The following is a 17,178-nucleotide window of genomic DNA, read 5'->3' as shown; positions in this document are numbered from 1 at the left end:
TTCTAACAGTACCCCTACAGACTGGGGAAGTGGCTTGCTGCTCTTCCAGAAGACCCCACTTTAGTTTCCAGGATGGACTTTGGGTTTCTCATAGCTGCATGCCATTCTGAAGTCTATGAGATCCAAAACCCTTTGGCCTCTGGGAGCATCTGCACACCCACACAGTGCACCTAAACTCACAGATATTCACAGGCACACAAGCATGCATATTAAATAAATAAATAGTCACCTCTAGCCAGGTGTGGTGGCTCATACCTATAATCACAGATTTCAGGAGTAGAGGACAAGATTGCCATAGATTTAAGGCCAGCTGGGGTTATAGGCAGTGAGACACTGTCTCAAAATCAAAGACCCCTTTGGGGTGTGTGTGTGTGTGTGTGTGTGTGTGTGTGTGTAGCTTTTTTTCCTCCCTTAAATCATACCAAGATTATTAGACTATGTTCAGACACCATTTTCTGAAATCAAGCTGAAGAAGGCCTGCCCTTGAGGGCATGAGTCAGGAAGCTTCCTGCTGAGGGCGAGGAGCAGCTGGAGCAGCTCCTGTGCCTCAGACCAATCAACCGAGGCAGCCACGGAGCCCGAGGGAGACCCAAGGACTGATGGGCATGCTGGTGACTAGTCCTGGGATACTGGCCGGCTCTACCGTGAGTGTCTACCATGTCTGAAGTTGGACGGAGGCGCGATGCAGTCTTCAGAACTGGGTGCGTGACATTCCAAAGGCACATGGCACAGGATGTGGCGTGGCCTGTGGACAGATGGAAATCTTTAGAAATGAGAAGTGGTAGGGTTCAGGAGGCGCCCATGGAGGAGAGGGGAGAAGGATCTCAGAGACTATGCACAACCCAGTGTGCTCTCTGGGAAAGCTAAAGCTGGTGACTTCCTCTCCCACCCTGTGGGCTGTGAGGAACAGAGAGGGTGATTTTCCAGACAAAACTGGCACAGCCATTGAAAGCCTTCAGAAGGAACTAAGGGAATGGGATAAAATTGATGCCACACACCATTGGGTGATTAAGAGTGATCAAGAAGTCCCATTGCCTCGCTTTGTAGCCCAACTTAAGTGTGTGAACTTGGCCAAATTGTCCTGTCTTACTGTTCCTGGGTTTCTAGTTCTTTCCTGGTGAAGCTGGAACAAAGACAGGTCTAGCAGCTGAGGTAAAAATGACTAAACAACTGCTGGGAACTGACGGTGCAAATAATAATAACCTTAGAAATAATGAGGGTGGCAAAGCAGACAGCAGCCATGATCCTGTTTCAGGAATGAGTAGAAGAAAAGGGGAGGAGGGAATGTTCTAGAAGCTTCTGGCCTAGAGGAATCTGAGAAGGAGATTACTGAAGTTACTCTCTGGAGCCTTGTCAACCCAGGCTCTTCTAAATCTGCCCACAGCTCTGGTATTTTCTGTCCTCATCTCAGCCATCTCTACGGATCCCTTCTCAGGCTGGGCAGTACCTGGCCTGGGCGACAGTTCCGTGCCTCTGTACCGCTGCTCACATTAGCTCCTCCCAGCCCTTCCTAAGGTGAAGGCAACAGCATTGTAATTGACGATTCTTCCTTCTCCCTGAATTTCATATCCAACGAGGGTCCCAACCTGAGTCTCCTCCATCAATGGAATCTCTTACACCCACCGGTCCTCCCCTTCCTGCAACTTCTCCTTTGAGTCCTCAGCCTCCTCTGGACCCTCACCCATCCTTTTCCAATTAAATCTCCCTAAGGACAAAGTTCTCACATTTTCTTGACTTTGATCCACAGTAAGAAATAGATTATAAAGTCGGCTGCTGCTGGTGCACTCTTTTAATCCTAGCACCAGGGAGGCAGAGGCAAGCAGATCTCTCTCTCTCTCTCTCTCTCTCTCTCTCTCTCTGAGTTTGAGGCCAGCCTGGTATATAAAGTGGGTTCTGGGACAGCCAGCATCACACAGAGAAACACTGTTTTGCACAAACTAAAAAGAAGTAGACTGTATTTTACTTTATAACCCAGCACCCACCTACACACACACAGACACACACACAAACACACACAGACAGACACACACAGAGAAACACACACAGACACACACAGACAGACACACACACAGACAGACAGACATACACAGACAGATAGACAGACACACACACACAGATAGACAGACAGACAGACACACACACCAAAAACCTATGCACGAAAATACTGCACTCTGATACTTAGAAACCTGTGGTTTTCCTGGTTGAGTTTTTGTGAACTTGACACATTTAGAGTTATCTGGAAAGAGGAACCTCAGCTGAGAAAATGCCTCTGTCTCAGTTGCCTGTAGACAAATCTGTAGATCATTTCTTGGTTAATGATTGATGTGCAAGGACGCAGCCCACTGATGGTGGTGTCACCCTGGGCTGGTAGCCCTGGGTTTATATATGAGTGCAGGCTGAGCAAGTCACGGAGAACAAGCCAACAAGCAGTACTTTTTACACATGTCTGTCTACATCAGCTCCAGCCTCCAGGTTCCTACCCTGGGTTCCTGCTGTGGCTTCCCTCAATGCTCTGTGACCTGTGGTGTGGAAGCCAGATTAACTCTTTCCTCCTCAAGCTGCTTTTGGTCATGATCTTTATCATAGCAACGGAGGAGTAACTAGACGGTGACCCATGCAGTTAGCTTTGCAACTTAAGTGGGTCAGAGGCCACAACCTGCAGACACACCCCCAACAGCTCTGAGTGTTTCATGACTCCAGGAAAGGACTGTGGCCATCCCTGCCTCTGGAGACTTAAGTTCAAGTCTTTTCACCCAGAATCTTAGGATGATCCCATTTCTCCTCCCTGTTACCAACTATACCTTCTAGCCCCTTTGGGTTCTAGTGACCTGGTAGACAGTATAGACTATGAATGAATCTCTTTCCCCGTGGGATCAGTGACATGCTCTGTAGGCAAGAGAGTCAGCTACACAAGCCTGAGTCTGATGCCCAGAACCCATGATATAGGGAGAGAACCAGCTCCAGCAAGTCTCTGGCCTCCACATTCTTGTTGGGGTGCACATGCTCACACCTGCACAGATCATGTACACGTTATGATAATAAAACAAAAAGTATGTTAAGAAACAAAGGGCTGGAGAGTCGTCTCAGTGGCTCAGAGCACTGGCTGCTTTTCCAGAAGTCCTGAGTTCAATTCCCAGCAACCACGTCATGGCTCACGACCACCTGTGATGAGATCCGATGTCTTCTCCTGGTGTATTGGAAAACAGCTACAGTGTGCTCATCTGAATAAAAATAAATAAATCTTTAAGAAGAAAGAAGGACTTATTCCCTGAAAGCTAATGAAGGCAAAATGGTTCCTATTCATTCATTCATTCATTCATTCATTCATTCATAAGGTAAAGGACGTCTGGGACTGCAATTTCCAGTAACATCTCTCTCTTCTCTGTACCTTCATGCCTGTGTCTTTATCCACTGTCCTCTGTCTTCTTTAGCAATGTGAAAACAATACCAAGGTCCAGGAAGCAGGAAGGACACAGGGAGAGAAGGATGGAGTCAGGAATAAAAAATCATTGGTCTGCTAAGGCCGGTGCATTTCACACAGTTGCAAGACTGGAGTTAAAGGGGAGTTGAGCTCAAGAGCTGTTGCAGGGTATTTGAGCATACCGTGAACCCCAAGAAGTGTGTTATTTGGTGGAAAACCCTGTTTTTAGTTGTGTGGCTTAGACTATTGTAAACAGGATTAAATAAAGTCAACCATAGGTCAAGGAATGGAGCAAGCAACCAGCTGACCAAAAGCAAACACAGGATGATTAAGAGAAACATCATAGAGAGTGAGAGGAAGTCGGGAGGACGGATAGAGAGACACACAGGAAGTAGGTGGCACGGACATTGAGTTGGAAGGAGGTTTCTTTGAGGTGTCATGAGAGAGGGACATTGTTTCTAGGATGTCAGCTGAGGAGGAAGTCCAGCTAGGTGCTTTCTCTTCCTCTCTGAGCTAGCCGGTTTTCACCCCAGCATCTGGCTCCAGAGTTTCCATCGATAAAACCAAACAATTGAGATTTCGTTTAAAAACCACAGACCATAGCCAAGCCAGCTTCCTCCAGCTGAGGTTTTGCATTAATGGTGAGGCCACAGGGGATGGGTGTTTCTGAACAGGCATAATCATTGAAAATAAGAAAACCGATGAGAGAAGACAAGAGCCGAGGTTTTGTCAATAGAAAAACTGACATCTCATTGGAACTAGCACAGGGTGGACCAGGGACACATCCTAGATAGAAAGCATTGTTGGTGGCTCTGGTTTGGCTACAGAGGAGCCTCCTGGAGGGCAGATATGAAGGAAGAATGCAGCATGAAGTCTACAGGCCAGACTGAGGAGAGACATACATGGGTGCCTGGCTCAGCACCTCAGTCTGAGCTTTGGCCTCTCCCCTGCCCATGAGGTCACCAGCAACCCAAACCATGGAGCGACAGCAAAGGATTTGGGGTGGGACAGAGTTGCCGTGACCCAGAAATTGCTGTTGTGCAGAGATGCCAATCCTTCAGAAAAAGCAGATATGCACGTGAGTCTTGAGAGAAGGAACAACAGATTCACACAACTACCTCAAGAACAAAAAGATATTTTCCTACCCAGCTCACTTTAGATTCCATTACTTTATTTATTACGTTACTACAACAAAGGTGTCGATATCAGAGAATGACTTCCAGAGGTCTCCGCTCTCATCGGGTGGGTCCTGAGGACCAAGCTCAGGTTAGCAGGCTTGGGAGCAAGCACCTTTACCTGCTGAGCCATCCTGCTGACCCCATCAGCATCTTCATCATAAAGACTCCTAAGGACAGAACGGCTGCCATTGGTGGTGGAGGTAGCTCTTGTTTGCTTGCTTGCTTGGCAAACAACTGTATAATTTTGCTTCTTCACAGACTGGTAGCAAAGGAAAATACATTTTAAAAAATGTTTTTAAGTCATGGGAGAAAAAAAAAAAAAAAAAAAAAAAAAAAAAACAAGTAGAAGGCACTCTTTCTCCTCAGATTGGGCTTGTAGAGACACCGAGAGCTGGTTCTGTTAATGGCGGAATGCTCAAAAGGGGAGACAGTTATGATTGCTTCCGCTTGTCTTGTGTTCCCTCACAAAAGTAGAGGAAATTAAGAGGTGAACAATGGCTGTCATAACTTACCTTGAAAAGTGTCCATCACGACTTCTTACGTGCATTTCCTAAAGAAATGACTGTTGACTGTGGTCTAGCCCTGTGTAATCTGGTCTAGTCTTTCTTGTGCCTGTTTTAGGATTTCCATTGCTCTGAAGGACCATCATGACCACAGCAACTCTTGTGGATAATTGGGACTGGCTTAGAGTTTCATGGGTTCAGTCCATCATCATTATGATGGGGAGTATGGTGTCGGGCAGGCAGCAAGAATGCTGTAGGAGCAAGGCAGTCAGAGGGAGACTGGGTGGAGCTTAAGCATGTACATAACCTCAAAGCCTACAAACACACTTCCTCCACATCTCCCTATGGCCAAGCATTCAAACACATGAAACTATGGGGGCCGTATCTCTTTAGACCACTGCAGTGCCCAAACTTCCCACAGGTCTATAGGTCACCAGTTAAGAACTGACTTTCTGCAACCCCCTCCTTTTGAGAACACCCACCTCAATAACTCCATCGTGTCTGAGGAAGAATGAAGTCAGCTGGGTATGACAGCCCACATCCGAAACCCAGCACTCAGGAGGTTGAGGCATAATCATGAGTCCAAATCTGAGACCAAACCGAACTCCACAAAAAGTCCCTGCCTCAACAAAACAAAACTGTCACATAGCCTCTTCAGACACTTGATTTAGCATTCCATGCCTGACGTTTTGCCAGAAATTGGGGATAAAATGACCAAGGGATGGCCATCTGAGCAGGCGCCAGGAAGCTCACTGGTGAAAGCAAAATCCTTCATGAAGTAGGTAGGGCCTGCTCATTCTGAGAAGAAACCCTTATTCCTCCTTCATAGCTCCTGACGCCTCACGGGGTTCCCCGTTTCACCACTCACTTCTGCATTGCCTTTCTGAGTCAGCATCGTGCCGTCTTCCATCCAGAAATAGTTGTGGTTGTTGTTGTTTGTTCTACAGAGAACTGTTTGCATTCCTAATCTTTTCAGGTGGCGTCCACCATCACCATAGTCCTAAAAATGTTCCATCGGTGGTTAGGAAATTTGCTGGACCTTTATGGGAGAGTTATCGCTGTTCTTGCCTTTGACCCAAGAGAAGGCATCCATGAATACCTTCATCTGGATCTCTCTGTATCTGACATCACTTTCTCCTTTCTCCTTATGTGGCATAAGGGTCCAGCCTCCGCCTTCCTCTGTCTGCTACCCATTCTGGGAGATGACGATCACCTTGAAGACTTCAGTGACATTCTCTCTTTGCTCTGTCTTGAGTCTCCACTGACCTTTGACCCTTATTTTCCCCTTAACTTTTCTTCCTGGGCATGCTGTTGGGTGTCTGATCCATGAGAAAGAAGAATGAAAACCATGGCTTTCCTCTAGAACTTACACCTCTCTACTGCAATCGACAACATTGGGGGCCAAGCCAGAAGCCTCTGTGACATCTGTGACTATACTGTCCCCTCTCCTTTCAGTCAGTCTTCCTGCCACTGAGATCCGTTAGATCTGATACCAAACCTTCAGCCCCAGCGAGGGACGGTGAATCAGTTTCATCTAATGTGTCACTTCCGCCTGAGTAATGTGATAAGGGTTTGGAGACAGCATTTGGCCTCACTAGAAAACACAGCCGTGCCTGGTTTCCCTCCACGGCAGGATGCATGCGCACTTCCTTTCCTGGTTAGCCCGGTACCTTCTCCGGTGAACAAATAGAGCTCAGTCCTTCCTGTTGCAGGTTACCACTGCCCTGGGCACTCTCTTAGAACAGGACCCCTTAATAAATATTCCCACTATGATTCCTCATCACCTCGGGAATGTTGGTGCTTCATATCAGCGAGAACTAGAAACCAAACATGTACTGATAGGAAATCATGAGGAAACTTATTTTAAACAATCCTTTGGTGTGTGTTGCAATTTATCATTTATCAGAGAGGAGAGTAGTTGTGACGTGTAGGAGATGAATGTGTGCTTGCTTATTTGTACATAAAATCAAATCTTGGCCGAATATTTGATCCTGCAAGATGTAGAGATGCTTCAGTGTTCTTCAAAGCTGACCAGTACTTTGCTTGTTAAGTAGTCAGTGCTGGGATGGAGAGATGGCTCAGTGGCTAGAGCACTGACTGCTCTTCCAACAGGCCCTGAGTTCAATTCCCAGCAACCACATGGTGACTCACAACCATCTTTAATGGGATCTGATGCCGTCTTCTGGTGTGTCTTGAATACACAACATAAATAAATCTTAATACATAAATAAATAGAGCTGAGAATGTCATCTTGAAGAACTATAAAATGGCAGAAATGTACTCACAGTAATTTCAGAGACTGTTGAAAACTCTATTCTGATCACAAGCCCAAATCACCTAATAATTAAAAGATTATTATTATTATATGTGTATGGGTGTTTTTCCTGCATGTATACCTGTATATCATGAGTGTGCTTGATGTCTGGGGAGGCCAGAGAGGACCTGAAGTACCACCATGGGGTACTGAGAATCACATCCAAGTCCTCTGAAAGAGCAGTTGGTGTTCTTCAGTGCTAACCCATCCCTCTAGGCCTCACAGTGTTTTAAAAGAGAGTTTAAATAGGCAGCTCAAATAGCAATTTTTTAAAAAAATCCAATGCTCTGAAACAATACACTAACTTAATACTTACAGGCTAAATAATGACAGTCAGAAATATTAAAAGTCTTTGCTTCCTCAAAGTAAACCAACTATGTTTCTCTAGGAGCAAAAAGTCTCATACAGTAGAAACTCTGCTACTCATGACGTAGGAGCATCTGGAATCTGAGCCAGGGTGTATCAGTCAGACGGCACCCACAGTTCAGTGCTCTCTATGTGTCCAGAACCAAGGCTGCATTGAGATCCTGTGTAGGAGATCGGTGAAGACTACCAGGAACCCCTCCGATTTGTTTCCTGTTTGATTTGGAATCAGTCAGTGGTAGCTATAGGTCTGGAAAACTTTCAGTGCCGCCACCCTTTGAATAAGTTCCACATTTAGTGACCCACAGTGCAAGAAGCTGAGTCCTGGAATACCAGAAATATTCCAAAAGTTCCAAGTATTTCAGAAAGAGTAGAGTTCTCTACCTTTGGACTCTCTCCCCTCCACAGTTAAGCCCTTGCATCAGCCCTCCAAAACAGTGGTCTTGGGGAGTCAAACACCCTTTGTACAGGGATCGCCTAAAACTATCTGCGTATCAGATATTACATTATGTTTTGTAACACTAGCAGAATTACAGTTATGAAGTAGTAATGAGCTTTGCTTCCCCCCACCCCCAGCTGCACCACGCTGCTCTACAGGAACCTCACCAGTCACGAGGAGCTGTTCTCCGACATTTATAAGATCCCGGAGATCATGGACTGGGTGTGCCTGGAGGTGGAGGGTAAGATGGTTAGTAGATCAGAGGGCGCCATCGGTGACTCGCTCAGCGGTGGAAATACTTCCTCTGAAGGTCCGGAGGGCCAAGGTCCAGCAAGCAAAGCAGTCACCAGTGTTGACATTGCCCCATGAACCATCACTTACAAGAAACCAGCTTCACAGAAGAGGCCTGCAAACAGTACATCAAAGACTACATGAAATCACTCAAAGGCGAACTTGAAGAACAGAAACCAGAAATAACGATTTTATGAGCAAAGTAAGCACATCCTTGCTAATTGCAATAACTACCAGTTTTTTTTTTTAATTGGTGAAATCATGAATCCAGATGGTATGTTGCTCTCCCGTATTACCATGAAGATGGATGATTTTCTTTAAGGATGGCTTAGACATCAAAAAACGTTACAAAATTGGGCCTATCACCTGTCATCATAGCTGGCCGCTGCTTACCATCCATACAACACCAGGACTTAGGACAAATGGGACTGATGTCACCTTGGGCTTTCCTTTTGACTGTGATTTATTTGGAGTGGAAGCATTGGTTAAAAAAAAAAAAAAAACATGTCATGTGGGTTGTCTGAAAATAAAGTGCATTTAAATTCACTTAAGGGAAAAAAAAAGTAGCAATTTTATGATTATAGTGTGGCCACAACACGAGCAACTGTATATTGAAGGGGGTTCAGGATTAGGAAGGTGGAGAATCACTGCAAAAGGACCTTCACTGTATGATCCACCCACACCACGGGGTAGTCTTGTGGCCCATGGTACAGACCCAATGTCTCCCTGCCCCATTTCAACCCCTACGTCAGCTACTCACTACCTGTGCGGGGGTGATCGGTTTACTTAACTCCCCATGCCTGCACTTCCTCATCAAACAAGTGAAAACGGTTATTACTCATTTATGCTGCTGTGAGGATCACACAGGTTAAAGGACAGAAAATGCCTGGCTTAGCTCCTGCCATGTAATACACCCAAGGGTAATGTTCATTTATTTGATACCACACCTGGAACCCTTCTCCTCCTTGGCTTTGGTCAGGGTGTTCCACTGGTCCTGCCCCTCCTTCCTCCACTCCCCGTAGGAGTAAATTATTCCTCTCTCTGCACGCCAACAGCATGTGTCATGTGCTTCCACTCCAGCAGGTATGGGGCAGGTAGTAATTAGTATCTGTGTGTGCTTGAGACCCAGTGTTTGGGTCCTCCTTAAAGGCAGGGATCTGGCTTTGTCTGCTTTTGTGTTATCTGCTTCTGTGTCTGGAGGACAGTAGCCGGGCTGGTGAATGGTGCTGGGATAAGGAATGAATGAACTTGCTTGTTGAGTAGTCGTACCATTACAGAGTTGAAGTTATTGATCTCCCTTGCAGGCCCCTCCTGGCTTCCTGGGTATTGCATCCCTATCTGTTACGCATCGCTGGGGATCGCTTCGCCAGCTCTGACTTGTTCGAGCCTGGGAGGGGGTTTGGGAACTTCAGTGCTAACAATGCTCATAAACCCAGACTGCGTTTTTCACGGCCTAGTTTCTTCCACCACTCCGGCTCCACTCCAGGCAAAGAACAAACAGGAGTTCCCCCTCTCTGTTCCAGGACTCTCAATGCTCCCCCTTTCGTTTTGGAGACAAGATCTCACTATGTGGTTCTGGCTAGCCTTTAACTTACGGAGATCCATGTGTCTCAGCCTCTCGAGTTCTGGGATTAAGGGCATTCGCTGCCGTGCCCAGTTTGAACGTTCATCCTCGTTGGGACCGCAGTCTTCGGGATTGTGAATCTCCTTTGCCGCAAGTGGTGGCAAGGTTTCTGGAGAACTTGGAGTTACAATTGGTTGAAGGAATTAGCCCCTTATGAAATCTACCTACCGGAGTTTGCTGCCTGAGCTAAGCATGTGGCCGTCTAGCATTCCAGTGTGTCCTGTTCCCAGACTGCCATGGTTTATAGGAAATGGCCAGGCTAAACTATGCTTCTTTGGATTCTCTGAGAAATTTGCAAGCTTGATCGCCATCCTTGTGGTTTCACAACCCATAATAGTCCCTTCACAAGTACAGAGAGGGGGCTGGAGAGACACTGGCTCCTCCAGAGAACCCAAGTTCAGTTCCAAACACCAACATGGCTGCTCACAGTTAACTCCGCCTCCAGGGCATCCATGCTCTCTTCTGGTCTCTGTACCCACCCCTCTGACACGTGGTACAAGGGTATACATGTAGGCACTCACATATACACATAAGATAAATTTTTTTGTAAGTATAGAGAGGGCTGGGGCATTGGCTTAGTGGGTAGGAACACTTGCTGAGCAAGCCCGAGACCTGAGTTTGGATCTTGGTGCCCACATAACAAGCCAGGAGTGGCCACGCCCACCTATAACTCCAGCGCCTTCCAGGAGCAAAGCCTAGCTCCAGGTTTGGTGAGAGACCCTGTCTCAAAGGCGTAAGGTGGAGATCAAAAGCCAGGACTCAGGGGATCCTCCTCCTGAAGTGTACACCCAGGTGCACTGCCTCACCCATACATCGAAACAGCAGGAAGCAAAGGAAATAAGACAAAAATCCCAGAAAGCCTGCCTTTGTGGCACATGCCCGGAGTCCCAAGTACCAGGAGGTAAGGTTAGAAGAATCAAGTCATTCTTGAGTTTATACGCAGGTCACAGCTAGCCCCAGCTATGTGAGACCCCGTCTCCAACAAGTAAATAAAACTCAGAGAGGAAAACCCTCCAAGTTTTTCCTGGTTTCTCGGCCCAGATCAGTTTTCCCCAACTCGCCTCAAAGATCTTGGTGGTTGCCGGCCAGGAAAAGTGTTGAAACTATGCAGTGAATCGCCAGCCAACCAGAATCACAGCCTGTTTATCCTGTTTTCCCACCCTGCCACAGTCCTGGCAAGCTGCACAGTTCTGTTTGCAGTGTGAGCACTTTTATGTCAGGGGAGTGATTCTTATCAGTAGCGTTCCATTTACTCACTCACCAGCTGCCTCTAATGTCCCACCAGCTACCCCACAGGTCCCACCAGCTATAACCCCACCATGTCCCACCGGCTGCCCTTCTCTGTTTGCTCTGCACGCAAAGCTCTCTCCAAGAGAGGGCTGTTGTTACTGTTTTGTCTTTTGAGACTGTTGGGCTTGGAGCTCACTAGCCTCCAACTCACACCAATCCTCCTGCTACAGGCTCCCACATGATGGTGGGATTACAGGACGGCTCTCACTTCAACTCTCCGGCTTTTGTTTCATTTTATTGCTTTTTTAGCTTTGGAGGAACAATTTATTAAGCAAGTCTGTGCGTTCCTAGGGGGAAAGAAGAGCCTAACTTGGGAGTAGAGGAAAGGACAGACTGTGCTGACGTGCAGACAGGAAGTGTGACTAGAGTCCTGGAGTCTGCAACAAAGTGACGGAGAGAACCAGTAAGAACCGGTCAGGGAAGGCAGTGGAGGGTCTGTGTTTGTACAAGCTCACACCCCAGCTGTGGGGTGGGGGGCTATGTGGAAGGGCCACCTCAACAGAGGGCTCCCAGGAAAGACATTCCTCAGAGGTTTGGGCTTTATGGGGAAATCCTGGAGTTACGTAGCCATGGTAACACACATGGAAACCAGTGCATTCTGGCTCTTGCCAGATCCAGCACACTCAGCCCTGCGCAAGCCAGTAGGTTAGGGGAGCATGTGCCCCTGTCCTAGTTAGAATGCCTTTGTAGCAGGTGAGAGAAACTAGCTTTAGCCAGTCTAAACTTTAGAAAAGGGTCCCAGATAGGGTGGTCAAGACTGGGATGCACAGTCCAAACCAAGAGATGCGACTGGGTATTTAAATATTTAGAACCCCACCTGAGTCTCATTTCTTCCTCCTCCTTTCTCTCCCCTTCCTTTTTACCTCCCCCCTTCCTCTTCTCTCATCTTCTTTTCCTTTTTTCTTACTTTTCTTTAACAGGCTCTTGCTAGGTAGCCCAGGCTTAAACTCACAATGTTCCTGCCCCAGCCTCCCACGTTTCATCAAGCTTCCTTGCCTCGTGTTTTAATTTCTAAAGAAGAAGTTTAAGTTAGGGTACGAAGGAACTGGGTTTTTAATTATTTGTTTAATTACCTTAAAATGCATTTGTTATTGTGTATGTGGTAGATGAGTGAGTCTAAACATACATGTCACTTCCTGCATGTGGAGGTCAGAGGACCACCTGTTGGCGATGGTTCTCTCTTTCACAGCTCCAGTTCAGACTGGCCCCGAAGGACTGGGTTTCATGAGGTTTTTGTCACACTTTTGAGTCATTATACTTCCTTTGGCCACTGCACCTTCCTGCCGTCCCCTATGCTCCAAGCCTCTTTGCCTCAGACCACGTCTCTCCACCCTTCCCATCTAGAGGCTAACACTGTACAGGGACAGCCCCCCCCCCCCTAAGACCCAGGCTCACACTCCAGTGAGAAAACCCAAACACTGAGCTTGCGAAGGCAGTTTGCCTCTGATTCTGCCAACTATAGTGGGTTAAGAAGATCCTAAGGGCCGGGGCCACCCCTTCAAACATGTCAGGAAGGTCATTCAGAGAGAGAAGAGAAGCCTCCCAATGTGGTCATCTGCCCTGTCTTCTTGCTCAGCTCAGTGCCCTTGCTGCCTGCTTTCTCCAGTCTTCCCAGATGTCCTTCTCAGTACTTAGAGGCCTTGGCTCAGCTATCATCCGCTCAAGTGCCAGCGACCATTTTAGCTAACAGGACAACTGCCTCCTCTAGTCCTTCATTAGTCCTGATTGACAGACTGAACTGTGTCCCTTCATTGATGTGACTGTATTTGGAAGGGAGGGGGCCTTTAAGGGACTGTGAAATACACGTGGGACCATTAGGGTGGCCCTGATCTGGTAGCATGACTGGTGGCTTTCCACTGAAGAGAGAACTGGGTATGGGGATGAACAGAGGAAAGACCACATGAGCCAAGGAGAGAGGCCAAAGAAGAAACTAACTCTCACATGTCTGAAGCGGTCCAAGAATAAGGAAGGATATTCCATAAGAAAGAACGAAAGGAAGAAAGGAAGGAAGGAAGAAAGAAGGAAGGAAGGTAGGTAGGAAGAGAGAGAGAGAGAAAGAAGAGAAGGAGGAGGAAGTGGAAGAGGAGGAGGAGCCAGTCATGGTGGTAGACACCTATGATTCCAGCACTTGAGAGGAAGAGGCAGATGAATGTTTATGGCCAGTCTGGTCTACATAGGAAATTCTAGACCAGTCAGGGATACATAGAGAGACCCTGCCTCAAAAAGGAGGAAAAGGAGGAGCAGGGAGGATGAAGAGGAGGAGGAAATAACTCTCTGTTCTTGGACATATGGCCTATATATTTGCAAGCAAGCGCCTGTCACTGAAGCACCCCATCTGCATTATTCCACCACAGGAGCCATAGCTTTTATTCCTTTCCTTTCCTGTCTGCTCACAGGGGCAGCTGACATGTGTCGAATTCTAAACCCTGGAAGTGGACTCTGTCAGGGGCAGCCGCAGGCGACAGGTGTGTGGAGTTGATGTGAACGCTGAGGCCCCCCTAGCTCTTAGGAGGCGCTGTTGTAGATGTGTGGCAGCTGGTACTAAAGGCCAGCTTGGATTAGGCTTGTGACAGAAAAGGGACAGAGGTGACTAAGCCAAGGCAGACAGGGAAGGGAACTTTTCCCAGCACCAAGGGTACTTCTCATCCCCTCATTCTGTTGGCTCAATCTCTAAACTAGCTGGTTGGAGTGGTGAGTACATTCTTTATGGGGCTTGGGCTGTAGCCTGGGCAGGGAGACTGTGCTAGCCAGCAGCTGGTATGGTTACCACTGACCCCATTTTATGCGTTGGCTAGGTCTTAACAAGCTTGTCTATTGGCTGAGCTACAGAAGTGGGTTTGTAAAATGGCCGAGGCATACGTTGGATACCTGCTAAGCACACCGGAAATGAAGGGCCAGCTCCAGACAGCTGAGATGTTAGCAGCAGATGGCCACAGAACCTTGGCTCCAGAACACTGGGAAGGCACACATTGTGTTCCCATGACATGAAGGCTCACTCTCTGTCCCAATGGCTCCAGGCTCCCAGCTCAGAAGCCAGCATGAGTATTACGTGCACCAAATGTCCCCAGGTCAGCTTTGCTTCTCAGTTGTCACCTGGACGTGCTGACAGGATGTAGACACGGGTAGAACCAGGAAACTCACTGTGGACCAGATGTGACATGTGGGAAGATCTTTTTCTTTTCTCCTTCCTGGTTGTTCTAACTGTCCGCTCTCTAAGAGAGTTACTGCCAATATGGTTCTGTTTATATTTCCCTGGGGCTTCAAGTTTTGTGGGGCATTTCTCCTTATTTGGCACAGTGTGGCTAGTTTCTGGGACATTTCTCCTGCTGGCTGTATTTTATATTTCTTCACGCTTTACTTTTTATTACATTTAGTTATGGTGTGTGGCAGGACATGTGTCTGCCGAGGCACATGAGTTGAGGTTAGAGGACATGTGCTGAAGTCAGTTTTCTCTTCTTGCTAGGTGGCCCCAGGGGCTTGAACTCAGGTGACCAGGCTTGATGGGAGACACTTTTACCTGCTAAGCCATCTTTAACCAGCCCCCAGCATGATGCTCTATGTCTGTGATTTTCCTATTCTACTTCCAGCCTTCTATTTTAATTTCCCTTTTTAAAAAGCAACTAATTAGCTCCCTCCCTCCCCCCCCTTTATCTGCTTTAGTTTTTTTCCCCCTCTCTATTGGCTTTCTCTACCTAAAGTTCCCCCCTTCAGGTGCCTTCCACCACCTCTGTCAAGTACGAAGCCACGCTGGGGACCTTCACTTGATTGTAGGCTCATTTGTTTATTAAGTCAGACTTCTAACATCTCTGTATCAGAAGAAACCAGGTGACCAGTTGCTGAGAGTCAAGGTCTGGCTTGTCCCTTATTTCAAACAGCACACTCATTAGTATCTAGAAGTCATTCAGTACTATTTTTATGAGACTGTCTTGTACATTTATTTTCAAAGAGTTTATATAGGCTTTGGGCTGGGTTCTATAGAGTCATTTACTGCTCCTATACAGATTGTAAACTCTGGGCACTCCTTGATGTATATCAAGACCCCTTTCCTAGTTGTACTTGGAATGAAATTGACGTAGACGTGTTCTCTCCCATGGGCAGTATAGATGTAGATCTGACCTCATGATTCAGTTCCACATAAGTAAACCTTCTAAAGTAAAGACACAACTTTTATCGATCCCTAAAAATGACCAATGATCACCCACAAGGCAAGAATGTGACTCATCTCTTATTTCCATAGCAACCTTTTCGGCTGTCCACTTCTAGCTAGCCCTCGGAGAGAGTCTTCATGACTCACAGTCTTAAGACTGTTTCCCTAAGAGACTAAAGACATTCCTCTCGGCCCATCCCATTCCATGCCCACATGCTAATCATCTACAGATGACTCATTCAAACAAATTTGTTGCCAGGCTACCTGTGTGGAGGAGAGTTCATGGTGTCCGAAGGCTTCTCCAGCCACACGGTGACTTCCATGTGTGTAATCTTGGAGGGATGGCAATGAATGCATCACCAGCAACGGGCTGTGTAGAGCTGTGAATCTGTCCTAGAGAGTGGAGCAGGCCTCCTCCGTGCCATCGGTGAATGAGAATTTGCCTGTACATTTTCCTCTGGTCGTGGAAAATTGGCTGAGACTATTTTTTGATTACTAATAATTACTCTAGAGACTACAGGAAATCTGGAGAGCCAGGTGACATTTGGACTGCCTCACGGTTTACATAAGCCAGTGACCACAGTGATTGCTTGGGGTTTTTAATTTTTTGTTTTTGAAACAGGGCCTTACTGTGCATTCCTGGTGGCTTCAAATTCCTATACAGGCCAGGCTGGCCTTAAACTTAAAGGGATCTGCCTGTTTCTGCATCCCAAGAGCATGTAGATCCTAAGAGGATTGAAGGCATGATCCACCACACCTACCTACAGTGATTTAAAAAAAAAAACACACATTTATTTATTTCTAAAATTGTATTTACCTGTTTTAACGTTTTAAAATGCATTTATATTTGTACATATGTATGTGAGCATGTATATATGGGTTAGACAACAACATTCATCAAAGTAGATGCCCTTGCCCTAGGTAGCTGACTAAGGGAGATTCCTGGCCAACAGAAACCACCTCTAAGCTTCTGTTTGCATGCCCAGAGTCCTGTTTAGGAGCAGCACTGGCATTTTTGGGGGGCTGCTTTGGATCTAATAAAATTAAAATAATGCCAACTCTGTAAATGTATGTAAAGCCCCAGGCACAGCATGGGGTGCATAAACATTTGGTGGATGTTAGCTGATACTAACTGAAACCGGAGAAAAATTATCTTGAATATTCTTAACCACGTCACTCAGTTTTTATCTATATAAATGCTTCCAAACTGGTTATCGGCCTTCTTGTGAAAGTGGCTGTTCGTTGTAACAACTTTTCATACATCCTGAGCTACGCCCCGTTCTCTTGATTTAACTTTGTCGTGTTGGACTCTCCTCCAATCTTTGAGAAGACATCTTCCTAGAAAGCAATTCACCCATACATTCTACTTCATTCATTCATTCATTCATTCATTCATTCATTCATTCATTCATTCATTCACCAACAAATACCCACCGAGAACCTACTATGTACCACATTGCTGGGTACCCAGACCCAGCAAAATCCAGAGCGGGAGTGAATGTAAACCGGGGTGCCTCTTACATCTCAGGCGTGTCAGGGACACCTGTTCCTCCTTCCCCTCACATTCAAAGTCACTGCGTATTTCTGGGGAAGGCTTCCGGTGAAGGA

The 17,178-nt window shown here is 46.7% G+C and overlaps 1 pseudogene across 1 annotated transcript; it reads left to right on the top strand.

The window, feature by feature from the left end:
- Positions 1-581: 581 nt before the first annotated feature.
- Positions 582-10,290, top strand: LOC308428338 (translationally-controlled tumor protein-like; annotated as a pseudogene). The gene is made up of 3 exons: positions 582-701; positions 8,356-8,967; positions 10,124-10,290. The product of its transcript is annotated as a translationally-controlled tumor protein-like (transcript).
- Positions 10,291-17,178: the final 6,888 nt, after the last annotated feature.

The sequence above is a fragment of the Micromys minutus genome, assembly GCF_963924665.1.
Source record: "Micromys minutus genome assembly, chromosome: 12".
Lineage (NCBI taxonomy): Eukaryota > Metazoa > Chordata > Mammalia > Rodentia > Muridae > Micromys > Micromys minutus.
This window is presented reverse-complemented; position numbering and strand designations above follow the sequence as displayed.